Source organism: Lepisosteus oculatus, chromosome 3 (genome assembly GCF_040954835.1).
Source record: "Lepisosteus oculatus isolate fLepOcu1 chromosome 3, fLepOcu1.hap2, whole genome shotgun sequence".
Taxonomy (NCBI): domain Eukaryota; kingdom Metazoa; phylum Chordata; class Actinopteri; order Semionotiformes; family Lepisosteidae; genus Lepisosteus; species Lepisosteus oculatus.
This window is the reverse complement of record NC_090698.1, coordinates 22,747,882-22,767,367: the sequence shown is the minus strand read 5'-3', so window position 1 is coordinate 22,767,367 and position 19,486 is coordinate 22,747,882. Positions and strand designations below refer to the sequence as shown.

The following is a 19,486-nucleotide window of genomic DNA, read 5'->3' as shown; positions in this document are numbered from 1 at the left end:
GAGCTAAGAATATCCCAATGAAATATATTTAGAAGATGGACATAGGATTTGGACCAAATGGTTTTGTAACCTTGAAGGATCCTGACTTATAAATTGAAGAGGTGAAGGTAATGAAAACATATGCTTTCTGCAGATGTTGACCCTGTTTTGAATTCCATTAATATCATAATGCTGGTGAACAGCTGCAGCCAGGCAAAAAAACACACTTAGTAATTGAGATAAGAACGACCTCATCAAGAGCTCACAAAGAAGTCAAATATGTACTGTATAGGAGTGTTACCAAAGTAGAAAGGTACTGTAACCTGTATGGTAACAGTCTCAGTGTAAAACAAAGTCAGAGTTGTATCTTTTTGTATTTCTCTTTATTGTTAAGTAATAAAGCATAAGAAAAATGAAAGGAGGCCATTCATTTGTATCTAATTAACCAACGATCTCGTTCACCTGTTTCTTGAAAAAAGCCAGGATATCAGCTTTGATAAATTGGCTGGATAGCTTGTTCCACAATCAAACTACTCTCTCCTGCTCTGGTGTTGTCACTTCGAGGGAGACTGGATCATGGAGGGTCATCTGTCCTGCTAGTCTACTGAAACCTTCTTTGCAGTCGGGATACAGTGGAGCGGCTTACTCCATAGTGTCTGGCAACACTGGCACATGACATGCCTGCCTGCAGCAGACTAATGGCCCTCTTTTTTGCTTCTGGTGACATTCGAGGCATTATGTAATGCACGGAAAAATGACTAATTGTGGCCTTTTTCTTGCAGTGACCCAAGCGTTGAATTAAGACCTTTTTAAAGGTGACCTGATAAGGCATTGTTCCACCTGAACCTCGTTGGGTAAAAGTGCACTTAACAAGCTTTGATGTGATTGGCAAGTTGCAATGCCTCACTGCACAAGCTGTATTGGTGGTCAGAAGTCATAAACAAATTGATAACCTTTTGTGAAAGTACATAAGCTATAACTATAGTATTCTCATTCCAGAAAATGTTGTGTTTCTATTTTCCATCAGTATATATACCTTTAAATACATACTGGAATGTTTTGTTTGCTTTTCTTACTGCTTTCCCACTTTGTCTAGAAGATATAAATGTGTTAATAAAAGGTCTTTTCACAAATAGCCTCTTCAGGCTTAGCTTTTCCATTTTGTGACTATAGTTTATTTTTTACTGTAGATCACTGACAACTTAGTTAGTGCATTTCTAAAACTATGTTGACAATCCCCAGAAAAAAAAAATCTATATGAGATATTGAACTCAGATATATCAGGTATAATAATAATAATAATTGCTTACACTTATATAGCACTTTTCTGGACACTCCACTCAAAGCACTTTACAGGTAATGGGGACTCCCCTCCACCACCAATGTGTAGCATCCACCTGGATGATGCGACGGCAGCCATAGTGCGCTCACCACACATCAGCTATCAGTGGGGAGGAGAGCAGAGTAATGAAGCCAATTCAGAGATGGGGATTATTAGGAGGCCATGATTGGTAAGGGCCAATTGGAAATTTGGCCAGGACGCCAGGGTTACACCCCTACTCTTTTCGAGAAACACCCTGGGATTTTTAATGACCTCAGAGAGTCAAGACCTCGGTTTTACGTCTCATCCGAAGGACGGCGCCTGTTTACAGTATAGTGTCCCCATCCCTATACTTGGGCATTAGGACCCACATGGACCACAGGGTGAGCGCCCCCTGCTAGCCCCAGTAACACCACTTCCAGCAGCATCCTTAGTTTTTCCCAGGAGGTCTCCCATCCAGGTACTGACCAGGCTCACACCTGCTTAGCTTCAGTGGGCTGCCAGTTGTGAGTTGCAGGGTGATATGGCTGCTGGTATCCTGATGGAAAGGTTTATTTAATAGATGTCTATTGTTATCATTGACATCTTTGTAGTGAATAACTTCAATCTGCTTAGAATGCATCAACTGCTTAACTACAACCCTATTGCTAAGCTTTTACAAGCTATTTTCAAGTCAGTGTTTAATAATGAGAGGGGGGTGATGACCAAAGCAGAACACAGTATCTGATATTTTATATGAAGTCAGTGAATATGGTTGCAAGTCTGGGATGTGGTATTAATGTAAAATTTAAAGTAGGTGATTCACAAATCCTGGACTTTTTCTAAGGAAACATTTGAACCATACAGATATGTAATTCTGCACATTAAAATGGAACCCAGCAATATTTTCAAATATGACTCAGATATGTTAGCATGCTGGGTTTTTTTTTCATTTTTTGAGTTAGGCAGTCTGTGCATTTTAAATCTTGTTACAATTGCTCAATTATTTTGACCATGTTCTGTAAGTCATAATACTAATTTATTTTAAGGTGATATTTGTGATTGTCAATAAATGTTTCTATAATATACGTCTTAGCTCTGTCAGTTTATTCTGATTTTGTTTCCTTTTCCTTTTCTGACATGTTCTGAATATTGAATGTCTATCAAGTGTGTGACTATTTGGAATTGTTGTTAATTGCTGTTATTTCATCCCAATCTCCCAATTAAAATGATGAAACATAAATACTTTCTTGTCTTTCAGTTATGGGTCAAAGAGCTCATCTAAGTGATTTATTTTTATCACGGCAAAATAGAGAATGCTTTATATGGCTGACTTTCATGTTAAGAATTTTTGAGATTACTAAATAGTTTACTGGAAAGAAGTCACCTTGTGATTAATATCTATGAACTTGAGACAAAATATTTTCTACTCTGGATTGAGCAGATGTTAGTCATTGAATTCTTTTATCTAATTTCCTAACCACTTGAGGGAATTAGCAATAACAAAATGAATCAAATAGCCTAAATACACGTTGAAAAAAATGTCAAGAACCTTGCGAAAAGTCACCATAATTCATAACACAAAATAATGTCATTTTTAATAAAGCAGTTTAATAAAGAAATAGAAATAACAGACAACTTATTAGATGTTACAGTGTACTGAAGGTTAGAGGGTTAATTGGATAATGGTGTTTACTTCTGAGGGGTTTCTTCTGCTGCAGAATACAATAAGCTCGCAAATAAAAACATTTTTTTTTTTCTGGGGGTATTGAATTGGTTGTACTGTGTAGAATATTACTATTCTGCCATAATGAAAAATTTTAATTTTTTGTTTCTAGTCAAGGCTTTGTCCTGTGGTACATTTTCTGTCCTAAATAAAAGTTGAAAGCATTTCTTTAATTTTAATTATATATTAAGTGTGTATAGAGTGTGCTTAGAGTTAATTAAACATGCCTGCAACAGTATCCAGTGTTACTGTGTTACTGGTCTCTTTCTTATCTAGGCAACAGTCTTACAGCAGCTTGAATTCTGTTCAGAGGTTATTGTTCTGGCGGAATATTATCTAATACTAGAATGGGGTGATGGCAGTCGGTTTCAATCAAAATTTGACCTGTTTAGATTTTGCTTTAGCAAAATGGATTTTACCACTTTTTTATAGCTCCGACATGAAAGGTTATATTCATTTCTGTATATTTGTGTTTTGTGGCTTAGTGAAACAACAAATAGCCAGTTAAATGTACAGTACAAAAGGGCAATGCAAAGTCTTGAGATATAAGGCTTAAAACCACTGTAAACTCCATTATTTTGTCATGTACAATATGGATTCATTTTAATTTGAAATATCACAGTTTTCTGTCAATCGCTATTTTGGGAGAAATCCATCTGATAACTTTAAGAATTAATACTGTACCCTACAACCACACAGTGGTCAAAGTCACAAACTAACTTCTTATGTTCTAGCTTTCAGAACTACTTATCACTCTCATTGCCATAAGTATGCGATAGTACAACAGATTTTAAGTAATGATGTCAGATTCCCCTTGAAATCTGAGAATATACACAACCTTTTCCAAGGCACTCAGACCCCTACAGATATAGGATTTACATGATTACAATCTTAAGAGCTTTCAAAATTCCATTTGGTTATAGTTATTATTTGATTTAAAGTTCACTAAAAGTATAGAAAAATAAATATCATATCATATTTCTGTATAAGAATATAACTAATACATAGTATCATAAAAGGTTATTTTATACTAAGTTTTGGATTTCCCTTCTTCCTCCAAGTCATATGTCTTTTGCAATTTTACCATTCCAGTTGAACTATGTTATGGGATGGCATAGTATAACAGTTTAAATACATAGAAATCTAACTGGATTATTTTCTCTCTTAGAAACTAAATACAATTCAATGCCAAGGTCACATCTTTCAAAAAGGGAGTTTTCTTTGACTGCTAATCTGTAACCATTCTAAATGGTGATGTATTGTGTGTAAAGCCTGAAGATTGTGTGCTAAGGTCTCATTTAGATCGTACCCAGACAAAGAAGTACTCAATGCACCTCCCTAAAAACATCAGTCTAATTTTAAACAGGAAAGGTCTACTTTAGAGAGAATAATGCCTGTACAAGCTCTAATGCTAGTGTTCTGGCTTAGAGAATTTCCTTTATGTTTTCCAGTTGAAAAAAACAAATATATATTTTTTAGATTTTCTTGTTGCCTTTTTAAAACCAGTACTCTTAACTCCTTCCTTTTGGTCTCCCAATATATGAAATATTAGAATAATTAAGCTCCTGAAAATAAAATTTATCGTAGCAGGTACTGAGTTCCTATTAAGAATGTGATGGCAATCCTTATACCTGTAGTGTGCATTAGAAGAAGCTCAGCTATCAAAAGAAATATGTGATTGATATAATCAAGAAAAGGTTAATATGAAAATTAAATTTCCAAAATAAGGAATTATTATTACAGGTAAAGCAAGCAAAATTGAACATGTTTTTTACAGGTAATGACACAAATTCTGTTCTTTGTTTGTAATTGTGGATGGCTAGTACATTTAGTTCTGAAGCAATGCAAACGTTACAGCAAAAACTAAAAAGCAAAATAAGAGTTAAAAGGGGAAATGCAATTTTCACAGATAAAGGCTTAGAATGAGAGTTACATAATGTCTAATTTCTTAGACATTATTTACTCTTAGTGACCTTACAGGAATGGCATATGCTGATATAACAGAGACAAGGAATGTATGTCTGGGGAACTTTTAAATTATTTTATTGTTTTTATTTATGCTTGCCTATAATAAATATGAGTCATAGAAGATCTATGGAAGATCAGAGATTTAAGAGTTAAGAAAAACTGTCTTTGAAACCACTATTTATTATGATACTTCTAGAATCTTTATGGTGCTGTATGAACTTTTCAACCTGTAACTTCAGCCTACCAGCAGCTCTGAACCCCTATTTCACTGAGAGCTGTGTGTTGTGTGTTCTTGCAAGTCTCCACCCTACCTCCAGCCTGCATTCATTAAAAACTGTGAAAGACAACCACATTGAGCATGACAGAGGTAGCCTCCTGGGGAGCTTCTTTTGCCGGGACGTTCTTCACACTTTCAAATTGATTTGAGGAAAAAAGCTACCCGATTTAAGAAACCCGAGACTACTCACCTGTGATAATGGACCTTCCTCAGGAAATACCTGTCTTGAGAAACGTCCATGAAAATTATCCCCAAACAGAATGGGCATTGTTCGTATAGACGAGAGTATCGGGGCCGTGTGACAAGAATAAATACTGGCAGATCTTTAAAATTGAATCAAGCCCAAAAACCCACAGAAAATAAATTACTCTAGTTCAGAGTCTAGGGTAGTTCCACTTACGGTATAAAAGAAAGTTTTGGTCTAAATGTTATGTATTGTAGGGAAACACCATACAGTAATAATATCCATCCTTACTTCAGAGTTTAGTTGTTCACCTTTTAGGTAAGCAATGTTATTCATGATGCAGTACAAACTACAGAAAAAAAACAGTATGAGTGAAATTAGTGAGCATATTCCATATTCTAACCACTTCAGGTTCAATTCAGGAATGCGGGAAATGCATATAGGAATGCCTATCCTGGCAAACAATGAGCGCAAAACAAGATATACACTGGACAGGACGCCAGTCCATCACAGACACGCACAATTCTCAGAAGCAAATGATCCTACAAGTATGTTTTTGAACTGTGATGGAAACCAGAGCACTTGGAGAAAACCCATGTGAACTTTCAGACTCCATGCAGATAGCACCCCAAGTCCAAAACTGTACCAAGGGCTCCAGCACTGCTCGGCAACAAAGATTAACCACTGAACCACTGCAATGCCCTAGCAAGCAAACCACTTTTCTGATTTGCACCAAGAAACACAAAAGAAAGAAATCTTGAAATGAACAATGTTTCTCAAGATTGTTTTCCAAAGTTTCAAGAATGATTAGCTGAAGAAGCTTTAAAACTTGAGTCCACTGTAAACACTTCAACAGATACAGTGGTTTGCTGCCAAAACCAGATATGTCTTTGCACATTTCAATTGGTTGTTATGTCCTTACAATATTATGGCCCTTCAGAAAAGAAAGCTATATAGAATCCTCTTGAAACATCAGTTAATATGCTCTTTTAGTTTTATGACATTGGCATTGCTCGTGAAAACTAATACAGAGTGAGTCTATCCGTTTTGCAATTAACTTGTATGGTGCACTCAGCATTGAAGTACAGCTACTAAACTGTTTGTAGTTACTCTGCAGTCATCACATTCATCTGTTAAACTCCTCATAGACATGACATTTTTATTTTGATCGTTCTGACATTGAAATGTACTATTAAAACCACTTATTACACAACATTAATGTTATCCACTAATGTGCTGTAAATGTTTCCTTTTCTGCTCCTGGGCTTCCAAACTCAAAACTGATTGATGTTGTGAGTGATGTTGCTGTGCAGTTTGCCGAAAAACCACCATTAAAGAAAATGAGCTATTTTGATGTGGCTGTGGCGAGAAAGACAAAACAAAAGAACAGTAACATTCATTTATACCATTGATAAGTTACAAGACCCAAAGAGCAAACATAAAATGTAACAAGAAAGCATGATTGCGCATTATAAAGGAGATTTAGCACAGACTGAATTACACCCACATTGATTCAAACTGTAAAGATTTTATTAGATTTATTTTGGATCTGGAAGCCTCTGCATCTGATAGCAGAACATATTGTAAAAGGCAATAAAAACTGATTCTGTGAGTGAAACCATTTTTAGAATCAAATTAATTGATTGGCTCGGTTTTTCAATGTAATAAGCAGATTAAAAAATCACAGTACACATTACTATGAATTGGCTGTGACACACAAAGATTGCTGATACATACTGTAGTAATGGATGTGACCACCTCCACGCTCTGATGCATACCTGAAGCTTCTGAAGCAACAACCAACATACAATATCTTATAAGTTTCTGTGAGAGAGCTGTAAAATTCTGTTGCAAAGTCAGCAATTGTCTGTGGTTGTGACAAACCCAATGACCCAGCTCATCCCAGAAGTGTTTGAACTCATTCACACTTTGTGATCGTGAAGGCCATTCCAATAAATGGACACTGTGTATCCATGACTATGCAGAGATGAATGATGGCATGGCAATCAGATGCCTGTGTCCACCAGCTTGCACTAACTATGGAGGGAGGAATGTGTTGGCAAGATATTGCCTATCAAGCACTGCACACTGAAACTACTGTATACAATAACAAGTATTAATAACAAGTAACAAGTAGAATGAAACTCAGAATTAATTGATTCCCACACTTTCCCCATACTCGTAGTCCACTAACAAATTGATCTTATCCAACAGAACAGTACAGGAAAATATCTCTCCCTGGTATGGGCAGATGCAGAGTCAGTTATTAGCAAAGCATAGACCAAACCTTGATTCATCAGGGAATATAACATCTTCACATTTTCTGAAATAAACATTACCTCAATTTGCCTACCATTGCTATGGAAGACAATGTTAGTCTACAGCTCTTAGACCATAGTTTGCCAGATTTGTCAGAATGTTCTATCACCTACTTGACAACTTTAAGGCTTTATAACAGAATCTGCTGTCTAATGGCTGACTGTTGCATGTGTCTTGCTGAGATGACACATGAGTTACCAGGCTGAGGATAAGGAATGTCAGCTCAGGGATGTGTAACCAACTGCTCTTGCTGCAACATTTTAGCTGTCACTCAATGCTGTTGCGTTTGATTAGTCTGCAGATTAAAACTGTTTTTCCTATACACAGTAGTGTATTAGGATAGGCATATTAAAATGATTACCATGTGTTAATTTCAAAGTATCACAGTTTTAACTTGTTAACATTTATACACACCATATTTTTCCCATCAGTCAAATTCTATGTCATCAGCACACTTTTGCTCAGTTAGCTATATACATTTTTACTCATGCACAAAGGCCATGTAGGTATTCAGAAACATGATTTCATTCCAATATTCTAACATTATTTCTAGCGTTTTTTTTCTAAACTAAAGCTAGAACAGGTAAAGTGATACTTTTGTGATGTATGCTTTTAAAGCAACTAACCAATTAACTATATTCACACGGTAATTATTCTTGTAGTTGGGCATCTTACTATCAAGCAACATAGCACAATAGAGGAGCAATTCAGGAAGGAACTATTAGGACCAAATTCACATGGTGATTTTTTTCAAGAATGAAAGAAAACCTGCAGTTAAAACTACGAAGCCATACTCATCCAAGTTAAAACTATTGCTCCAGAGAAACTGATAGAAAAAACAGACGTGGGAAGGAACACCATTTGCCTTTGTTCCTCTTTTGTTCCACTGAGAAAATGGCTTATAATATCAGTATGAGAAGCTATTACTACAGGAGAGCTGAAACCTGATCCATCCACTGCTGCTGGTGACAGCTGGTGGAAAAAAAAGAACAGACACAGCTGCAAACTAAGCAGATAATGGCGGGGTTCAGTAACCAGAAGCTGCCAGAAATCTGTGCTGTTCAATGGTTCAGTCCCCAGAGATTGAAACACAGGTATGATGTGAGAAACACTGCAAAGTAAAGAAAAAGTTGAAAAAAGCTGACTTCTTAAACCTTTATTTAAAAAAATAACAAGGCTTTATTTTAGAATGTGATGTTTCTTGATCATATATTGAAAGCCATAAGATATATGCTGTTGCATTTCATTATTCAATATTTTTCAAATAATGTACTGTATTCCTCATTTTTGTTCAAAGTACAAGCTTCTAGAATACATATCTGAAAAAAAATCCTATGCTGAATCATTTTACGGGCATGTTTAAAAATGTTAAGACTCTTTCTCAATCTTGCCGTATTTCAGAATCATCTTCTGTTATTGTTCTGTCTTGTTATTGTTTCTACTATTGTAAACTACTGTATAAACCAATTACTTTTAAAGATATAACTTCCGTCAGTACAAAAGAACAATAAGTTATTTACAATGCAGTTGCAAGTAAGGTTTTTTGTTTAGTAAACTGCTTATCACTGAAAGCTTCCATTACACATTTGTAGTTATTAATGGACTCCTCTTTAAAGCTCCACCCACTTATTATCAAACTTTAAATTTGCTCTTTGTTTTATTTTTCAGACATTGAAAAAATGTACATCTGCAGTTTTGTTCTAAAGTGTTTTGTGTTTTTTTATCCACTTTTTTTTTACCACATATATCACTTGGGGGTTCTGGAGACACAAAACAGAAAGGAATTTGCAGAAAAAGGTTTCCAAGGAGTGTAACTCAAGCTGTTGCTAGGTCAGGTTTTGGATACCTGCCAGTCCCTGGCCTGTTAATTTATGCCATTCAGGCATTGTTCAGTAAGATATTGGAGCCATGACATGACCCTGGTTTTTTGGCTTCCACATTAGAATTCATATAGAAAGAATCACTACATGAACACAGATGAAATTACACTGTATCCTGTCGCAGAAATGAATTTAATATGTAGCAGGTGACAACAGTGCAATCTGTGGACCTTATTTTGTACAACTCAGGAAGAGTGCTTGCTGATCTGCGCACTCTGCTTCATGCTGTTAAAGTTACTGTATTTCTTACTACATGTACCTTCTACATCCTACATTTTGAAGTCCTTGTTGATATTAGTCAGTTCTTTCTTCTTAAAAACATATCTAATTTCTAATATTTCCTCTATTAGTCAACATAATTGTCCCCATTTCAGAAAATTGAAATGTGAAATGATTAGACGTAGAAAACTGATCTACAGTAATTAATCTGATCTATTTTTACGGGATGTTAGAAGATCGCATCACAGTTTAAAACAAATAAGTGATAAAATGGCATTGGAATTTCTGTTATTTTTGTTTCCTTCTCATGATATTAAGTATCAGCCTGTGTAGACTGTCCATTACAGTTATTTTAGCATTTAGTCTTTCAAATTCCTTCTTATTCTTAGTTTTCTACACAAGGAAGTAAATATTCAAAGGTTACTGGAGACTGCACAAGTCACTGTTTATTCCAAACACGTTTGTAAAAACTGTTTAACTTTGCAACCTCCGTAAGATGTTTTTTGTAATTAAAATGGCTCACTTTAATTACATGTTTGGAAAGATAAACTCCAAAATAAATATAACATTTATTTTTTTAAGTTTATATTTTCTTACATTTATTACAGCCAATTGAAGATATGACAGTTATTTGATAAAAACAACCAAGATGTGGACTTTCTATTCTGTTTTTTCAGGTTGATTTTGGACTTCAAAAAGTCCAAAATTTATCTGGACCAAAACATGGTGTGACCACCAGATTTGAGCAAGAGTACTATTTTCCTACTCACAAAGTATCTCAATTGTATGTTAAAGCAGAATATTGAACGATCTTGGCATATGCTGTGTGGCTTTTTGAATTCTGTACATACCAAACACTTAACAATTTTCTGTATAAAAATGGGATCAGTGTAGAAACTACAGTTAAGAATCAGTTAAGAATCTGTTTCTGATGTTATGCTCTACTTAATGGACTACGTGAAATTATAACTGGAACCAACTTCATTTCTAGCTTCCAAGGTGTCCCCCCCTTATCATTTATTCAGAAAATATACATTAGAATTAAGGAACAGTTGCTGATACAGTAAGGTCAAATTAAATAATAAAGTAACAGTGAGACTAGCGCAATCTGGACAAACAATGCAAGTGTTATGCCAACAAATCAAATAGGAAGAATTAGAACAGTGTACAGATAGACTGGATATGAATCAGTAATGTAAACACCTAGTAGGTATTTGTTTATATTACTTTACAGTTGTTAATGCAACAGTGCTCATGGACTTGCAGAAATAACATCACCCCCTTTTGAAAGCTAGACAGTGTAAAACTCTGTCACAGCAGACAACCCAGCCTGTATGTTATCAGCTGTCTAGGAAGCAGAGGTCTGCATGCTCAAAACCCATGAGCAACCAGGATTAAATCCTGTGAGGGGCAAGGAGAGCTCCACTCATCACATTTACATTACTTGTTTAATCTGAGTAAGTGAAATTAGCAAATTGCTAATGCAGTATAAAAGTTCTAGAAGGATGTAGTTGAGTCTGAGCAGATGACACTTGAGCAGCATCTGAAAGGTAGAAGGGGGGTAGTTTTATGGCTTTCTGTGGGTAGTTCATTCCATCAGCCAGGAGAGCTAGTGGAGAATTAATGGGATCTAGAAATGGGATAATGGAGAATGGTTGCAGAGAGTCTGGTGGTAAACATATTACACTACAGCTGCTTTAGAACAGAACTGCTGCGAGATGATGGGCTGAAAGGGCTCAGGGGATCTTCAGGAATTTCTGGAGAGACTCAGTGAAAGCGAGGCTATGAGTGTTGAATGGAAAGAGATGAAGCAGGCCGGTTGAATGTCAGTGGAAGGTTTAGAAGGATGAGAAAGGTGGGTGTGGGCTGTCCAGAGAAATGAGGCAGGAAATCCAGCTGAAGAGAAAACTGCCTGGTAGCGGAGATGCCGGAGCAGAGGCGCCTTAGGGAGACAGACACCAGACCAGCTGGAAAAGCAGGCCAGCAGATTATGATGATGGTGAACATTGAAGCACCATTCGCTAAGGAAGCTCAATGTTGGACCACTGATCTAATGGAGAAAGCTGCCTTCAATAGCCAGACTAATGGGAGGTAGATTGGCTGCCTCATAGGAAGGCAGGTGGCCTAATGGAAATACAGCCTGATGTCGTTCACACAAGGTCAGAGGCTGCTGGCAATAATAATAATAATAATAATTGCTTACACTTATATAGCGCTTTTCTGGACACTCCACTCAAAGCGCTTTACAGGTAATGGGGACTCCCCTCCACCACCACCAATGTGCAGCATCCACCTGGATGATGCGACAGCAGCCATAGTGCGCCAGAACGCTCACCACACATCAGCTATCAGTGGGGAGGAGAGCAGAGTAATGTAGCCAATTCATAGAGGGGGATTATTAGGAGGCCATGATTAGTAAGGGCCAATTGGAAATTTTGGCCAGGACACCGGGGTTACACCCCTACTCTTTTCGAGAAGCGCCCTGGGATTTTTAATGACCACAGAGAGTCAGGACCTCAGTTTTACGTCTCATCCGAAGGACGGCGCCTGTTTACAGTATAGTGTCCCCGTCACTATACTGGGGCATTAGGACCCACATGGACTGCAGGGTGAGCGCCCCCTGCTGGCCCCACTAACACCTCTTCCAGCAGCAACCTTAGTTTTTCCCAGGAGGTCTCCCATCCAGGTACTGACCAGGCTCACACCTGCTTAGCTTCAGTGGGTTGCCAGTTGTGAGTTGCAGGGTGATATGGCTGCTGGCTGCTGGCCAATGGTGGGAAGCGAGCCACTCCCAGCCCAGACATAAAAAAAGAACAGGCTGTCATGAGGTGTGGGGGGCTAAAGATAACTAGGAGCAAAGTGGTTGAGGCAGCAGTAAGCAAGAAGTAGGGCTCTAAATCAGATGCGTACAACAATAGAGTGCCAGAAGATAGAATGGAGCACTGGAGTAGCATAATAAGAAACATGGAAGAGAAAATATGAGGTGAGGTGCAGAACTCTGGATAGGTTGCAGTGGGTGGCAGGGAGAGGGAGTTAGATTAAGTGGGAGACCATTAGTGTCTTGGCAAGGAGTTGCATAGAATAGCTCGTAAGGAAGGAAGGGGCAGATTCTGCGAATGCAGCTCCAGAAGAAGCACGAGAAATGTGTCATAGAAATTGGTGAGAGTAGAAGAGGTGGGTCGAGGATGTCACAGACTTCCTTGCCATAGTGGGGTCCACTATGCGATAGTGGGATACAAAGAGGGAAGGGGGAAAGGAGGTCTTTGAGATGCTGAATTGAAGATGATGAGCTGGCAACAAGGAAGTGATGACTGTGAGACAGGCAAAGATCTAGAAAGAAACATGATCAAGGAAGAAAGTTGAACACCGTCAACATAACTGTGGTATAAAAACCACATGGCAATAAGAGAACCCAGGGAACAGCTGTGGTGAAAGGAAAGTGGGGGACCTTTGAAAGATCCTCAGGGACACCAGTGGAAAAGGGACGTGTCAGTAGATCTGATGCTGTATGTGCAGAAAGGTTGGAGAAGAATAATCAGAAAGGTTATAATCAGAAAGGTTGGAGAAGAACCAGGTGTGAGAAGTGCCACAAATCCTTAGGTCAGTGTGTGCCGACATGAGAAAATAGTTCAGTTGTGGCTTTTCTTCTCTTTTTCAGCATGGAATAAACCTTTACTTGTTCCATAAAATGTTTTAGTTTAAAATGTAAATTTGTTGTACATTCAATTACCATTCATCTTAGAATTATTGTCACAATTAACATTTCAAAATGTAATATTCCATCTGTATTGTCACACAGCTTTGTGAAGTGCCTTGAGGCAACCTTGTTGTGAAAGGCACTGTATAAAATAAATTGAATTGAATTGAATTGAATCTTCTTTAGGTGTCATACCTTGTAAATGCTCACTGCAGGTATGATATGGAATTCATCAACATCAAAGGTTTTATTCCATATGTGAGAATATTCAAATAATTATATCCACAATTTTCTCTGTGATACAGTTATGTGTTGCTTTAGATTCTATGTTCACTGTAAATTGTTTTGTCCTTTTTGTGGTGAGCTGCCTGAAGCTCAGACAATTTATGATATCGCTGTACTACCTTTACAGGGAAAGAGGAGGAGAATGTGATTTCCTGTTATGTTTTTTATATGGTTATAGGTCAGAGGTCTCCCACCCTGGGTTTGGTGAGCTACAGTACAATCCAGTTAGTGTTATAGATAACACATTTAAAGGAACCAGATTATCTCAAAATTATTAATGTCTGCAATGCAAACAAAATCATACTGTAGAGGAGTAATTTCAATTATATCTTCTGTGGAGCTCAAAGAGAAACAGATTGATAACTTACAGTATGTAGAATCCCTATTATTACTAAGAAAATAAAATTTCTAGCGCCTGTGACTGCCCTTATTTCATTTCTTGAGAGTAATTAACAGTAAAAAGGCTAAATAAGATGTTTTCAACTGGTCAGATATACTCAATGCCGTCAGCATTATCGTTGCCTGTCGCATGTGGCATTGTGTCTTATACCCACCCAAGCACTGAACACTGCTTCTTGTGTGTTTGAGTTTATTAGCAGTGAGGTCACTAGGTTTAAGATCTGCTTGGTGAAAAAGGTAGACTGTTCTAACCCAAATGAATGAACCACTTCTCTCTTCATCTATCATGCTTCTCCCAATTTTATTATCTCTATTTTTATTTCTAAATAGTTGGATTCAGGCTGCGCATCTTATAGCTGGTAAAGCCACTACCAGGTGGTTGGTTGGATGACCAAAGGGTTTTAATTAAATGCATTATCAATGCCAACACCAGAAAATATATTTCAGCCACTTGAGCAACAAGAAGGAGAGAGACTGGTGAAGCTTGCCACCAATTGAGTCAGAAGAGAAATACTATGAACATGTTCACCTGACCTTTGATAACTTTGATTGCACTTTCTCAATTTTTATGCAAATAACATCTGGCTTTGCTATGAAAGTGCTTCTTCCCCAAAGAATGTGTTAATGGAGGTATGACTGTGTTTTTCAGAGCTTTGAAAATAATATAAATATATAAGTTTGCAAAGAGATTATGTTGTTAGAACATTAAAAAAATAATTAATAATAATATTATGACAAATATCAAAAAAGAAAATCAGATTTAATATTACATTTTAGATATTAAAATAATATTTTATTAAACATTATTATTTATAACACAGGCAGGGTGGCACAGTGCTTAGCATTGCTGCCTGGCAGTGCTGTGGTCCTGAGTTCAATTCCCAACGTGGGTTGCCATCTGTGGAGTTTGTATGATCTCCCCATGTTTGCATGTTCTCCGGGTGCTCCTGTTGCCTCTCACAGCCCATGGACAACCTGGTAGGTCCATTGGCTTGTGGAAATATTGACCCTGGTGTGTTTGGATCTGTATGTGCCGTTAGATAGACTGGCATCCTTGTTCAGGGTGTACCGTGCCTTGTGCCCATTACGTACTGAGTTAGGCATCGACCCCCACTGCGACCTTGTACAAGATAATCATACAGTATCAGAAATGGATGGACATTGTTAGATGTTTTTAAATAAAATATTCCTATTATATTGTATATTTTTGTGGCATACAACATATACATTACATATGATACATTTCCAGGGCAATATATGGTATTATGGTAATATATTATAATACGTGAAAACCTGGCACCTATGAAAATCGGTACAATATTTGCTAAGTTCTGTTTTTTTTTTTTAATAAATAACTTATTTTACTGTTATACAGTAAAAACAGTGGCTGTTTGGGTGATATGTTTTCAAAAGGCCTGAGAGAAAAGACATCTTTTCAGCTACAGAACAGTTCATGTGATACAATGCATAGAGTATACAGTTTATGAAGTGACTATATCACAGCAGGGGATATTTTATGGGCTCTGTTTAAATGACCAGGTCATTAAACATCAAGCAGCAGCAAGCTGATCCATTCAGTGAACCCTCTGAGAGTGAAGCTGTGAAAGGGGAAGCAAGCAGGATATTTTCACCCTTAGAGGGAATTTATTTGATGGTGTGTTTTGTAGACAGGCCTGTTTCAAAAGACAATAATCATAGGCTCTTAACTTCACTTGAAATACAATATTCAGACTTGAGACACAACACTGATGGTGGTCTATCTTCTTAGGATATGTACTGTAGTTTCAGAGAGGTCTAGAGCTGCAGATGTCTTTTTAAAAATATATAATGTACATTATACTGTGTTTTTCTCAGATTGTATCCATCCACCCATCCATTGTGAGAAATATAAATATATATAAACTTATTCCCAGAGAGAGTACACGACAGGAGTTTCATTCATTACAGTGAGCAGCATTTCTTTGATTAATGTCTTGTAGGACAAGTAGTTCTTCAAAAAGTAAAAATTAAAAAGATATATTTAGTGAGTTGGTTGTATCCCCACGGGATCCCATGGGATCCAACTTTCAGTCATGGAAAATATGAGTGCTGATCCCTTGGCTTTGATACTTTTAATGCAGATGCAACGTTAACAATTGGACCTTTTTAAGAGCTGTTAAAGGTTTATAAAGGAGAGTGTTTTTCAATTGAAAATGCTCCACAAAAAATGCCTGACAAAAGCCCTTTTCAAATACCTCAAAAGTATGATTTTTCACCTTGGTACTCTTTTGGTCTTTGTCCTTACAGTAATACAAAATGAAATTTGTGAGAACATTAAATAGGATTTTTTTGTTATTAGACAAAATCACAGTGATTACTTTTTCAAAACTTTAGTGCTTTCATGTACAGTATATTTTAGGTTGAATGGTAAGCAATCGACCAAAACTTTGAAAAGCAGTCTTCAAAGTGGATTACAGAGTTAAATGTATATTGGAAATGACAAATAAGGATTTGCTTATTTTTAGGGTGGATTAGTTCTGGGCTTTTTGTGTATATGAAGGGGAGAGAGTAGGTATGTATACGTTTCTTTCTTTTATCTGACAAAAATCGTTCTTCATGGCATGTTAATCATGTCAATTTTGACACAGAGTAAATGAGCTGCCTGGAGACTCCTCTTTTCTGCAAAGCATAGCAAGAAAAAGATGGTCAATGCATTAAAAATGGGGGATGAAAATTCAGTGGTTTCATTAAATAAGTCTGCGAGGGGAAAAACTCAAATGTTGGGAAATGGAAAGCTGTAATGGTCTCATATTATCTGCTTGCTCCTTAAGGTTACATTCCCAGTTCACCGTTGCCAGAATGCCAGGAGGTTACATATTTCCTTGAACACAACACAGCAGTGGCATAAAATAGGGGTCTGTACCGAGTCCTGAACACTCAGTGCTTTTCCCTTTGGAATGGAAGGTCAAGAGCTTACTCCCCAGGCCTAAGCTGAATCAATTCTCTGAGGCAGCTCTGCTTCCTGTGCAGGGGTTTGAGAAATCCTGCAGTTATTTAAAAACCTATAGCAGGGAAAAGTTAGTTTTTCTAAGGCCTACAGATCCTGTTAATCACGCAATGGGAACTACAGTCTCAGAGGCTTTGTGCTGGAGCACATAAAGCATTAAACAGCCACACAGAATTGCACCAGAAAGCAAACTTTGTCATTCTGTCAGAAATGAGACAAGTCAGGAAAATGGTTTATAGCAAACATTTTATTTTTACGCCATAATATAAGAAAGATCTTCTCTATTAAGAAGGAAATGATACCAGTCTAGACAGGATATAACTTAGCATTATAACACTGTATTGGGAGAAAATACTATGCTACACCTGCTTTAAGAAGGCACTGCTCATGTTTTCTACACCTGTGCCAGGAAAAATAAATTCAAAAAGCAGTCTTTGGAAATGCTCATAAACCTAGAAGCTTAAGCTGCTTCCAGTTTATGCAGTCTATGCAATTGTAATAAATTATTCTAGAAGTCAAAGACTTCATTGTCCAGATTATTTAACTTACAAAGTTATCTGAGGCAGTTAAAATAGGAAAATGTTTTTAAGTGCTGTGTAAGGACGTTCTTTTCAAGTTCCAGTTATTGTTTTCTAACAATATTAGAGAAACAAAGAGGAACAAAAACACAATTAAATGAAGTGGTAATGGTGATTTGTTGAAGACTGATATATAGAGATGTTCTGCAGATGAGGAGTGGCTGCATTTATTTATGTGTTGTATTTATTTATGAAAGGAGTTGGCATGATAGAAGTAATATATTTGTACTGTTTGTTACAGCTCTAAATGTACACAGAAGAGATATTTAAATATCTTGTTATTTCATAAAGCTGAGTACAAAACACAGATTTTGAGCTTTTTTATACTCTTCTCAAAACATTAATTGTTATCACCATGTTTCAGTGATCTGTCACATTTTAGAAATATTTTGTTGTTGAGATGAAATACGTAGCTTTTGATTAAGCTGCTGTTTGTGAATTTAATTATACCCTAAGCAGGGCTGTTTTTTAATAAAAAAGTTATGCCTTATAGCTGTCATTTTTCATTATGTGCAATCCTAACATTAACTATAACACATTTTATCCCTGACATTAATTTTGATTTATGGATTAACATTATTCCTGTGAACAATTAAATAAATTTGCATTTTCCTGCTAGTGGTAATCAGAACAGTTGGGAAAGTTTTAAACCACAACCACGTGGTGGCTGTTTTTAAGAGCCTATTCAAGTGTCAGTATAAATTGAGTAACAGATTGTTTGAAAGAGAACACATAAAAAGAAAGGAGCCCCAGCTAATGACTGTGATTTTAGGATTCCATACAGTGGGAAAGAAAGATGCTGAAAACTTTGCTCCTGGAAATGGTTATTGTAAAAAATAATCCTCCTAATTGTTACAGAGATAGATTACATTTAGTTACTGTTTTTGCTGCCTAAAACACTCTTCTTGTGTATCAGACAGTTGTCTCATTGTATGAATGGTGCACACTAGAGAGTATTTTATAACTGTCTGGTTTTCATTTTTAACCTGTCATGTTCTTGAGAGGGTTAAATATTGACTATCTGCAGTATAAAGAGGATGACTGAAAATAACTTAAAAGTAGAAGTAAAACTATTTCTTTCCACAGTGTCCCCGATGAAAAGAAGCTTTTTCATGCTTGACATTATTGAGAGCTTCAGTAGAAGATTTTTTTTAAACCAAACATCAATGCATTTGTATTTTTATTAAAATATCAAGTGAATTTCTAAAGCTTTTGAATTGTCATTATGTAAATTTGGGATCACTGATCCCATGTTCTCTCATTTTCAGTCTCTCCAATCCACAATCCTTGTGTATATTAATAATAATATGTAAATATTTATCCTATAGATAAAGAAATAAAAGGTTTGACAATGGAGGAACGTGAAAAGTAGAAAAGTATAATGGAATAGTATCTAAATTGTTTTTAATAGTGTGGATCATTCCCATGCCATTTTGCTTGTTGAAAAGGGCAATGTAGAATAGACTTTAACTAAAGGCAGCTTGAACTACTTAATAATTTTTGAAGTCCTTTCAAAACTTGAGTTCAAGCTCTTGAAAGGCTGTCCTCATTATAGCAACCTCCAATTTTAATACCCTTACTTTCTGAACCCTTTTCAAAAGTCTGACCCTGGTCCTACTCAGCCTCTTCAGCCACTCCAGGTTTACAGGTTTGCACATGTGATCTGTTCTGATAACCAAGAGTACTGAT

The 19,486-nt window shown here is 36.7% G+C and overlaps 1 long non-coding RNA gene across 1 annotated transcript; it reads left to right on the top strand.

The window, feature by feature from the left end:
• The first annotated feature begins 12,737 nt into the window (after positions 1-12,737).
• Positions 12,738-19,005, top strand: LOC107076058 (uncharacterized). The gene is made up of 3 exons (XR_011189059.1): positions 12,738-12,835; positions 16,738-16,784; positions 18,884-19,005. It is a non-coding gene; the product is annotated as an uncharacterized lncRNA (long non-coding RNA).
• Positions 19,006-19,486: the final 481 nt, after the last annotated feature.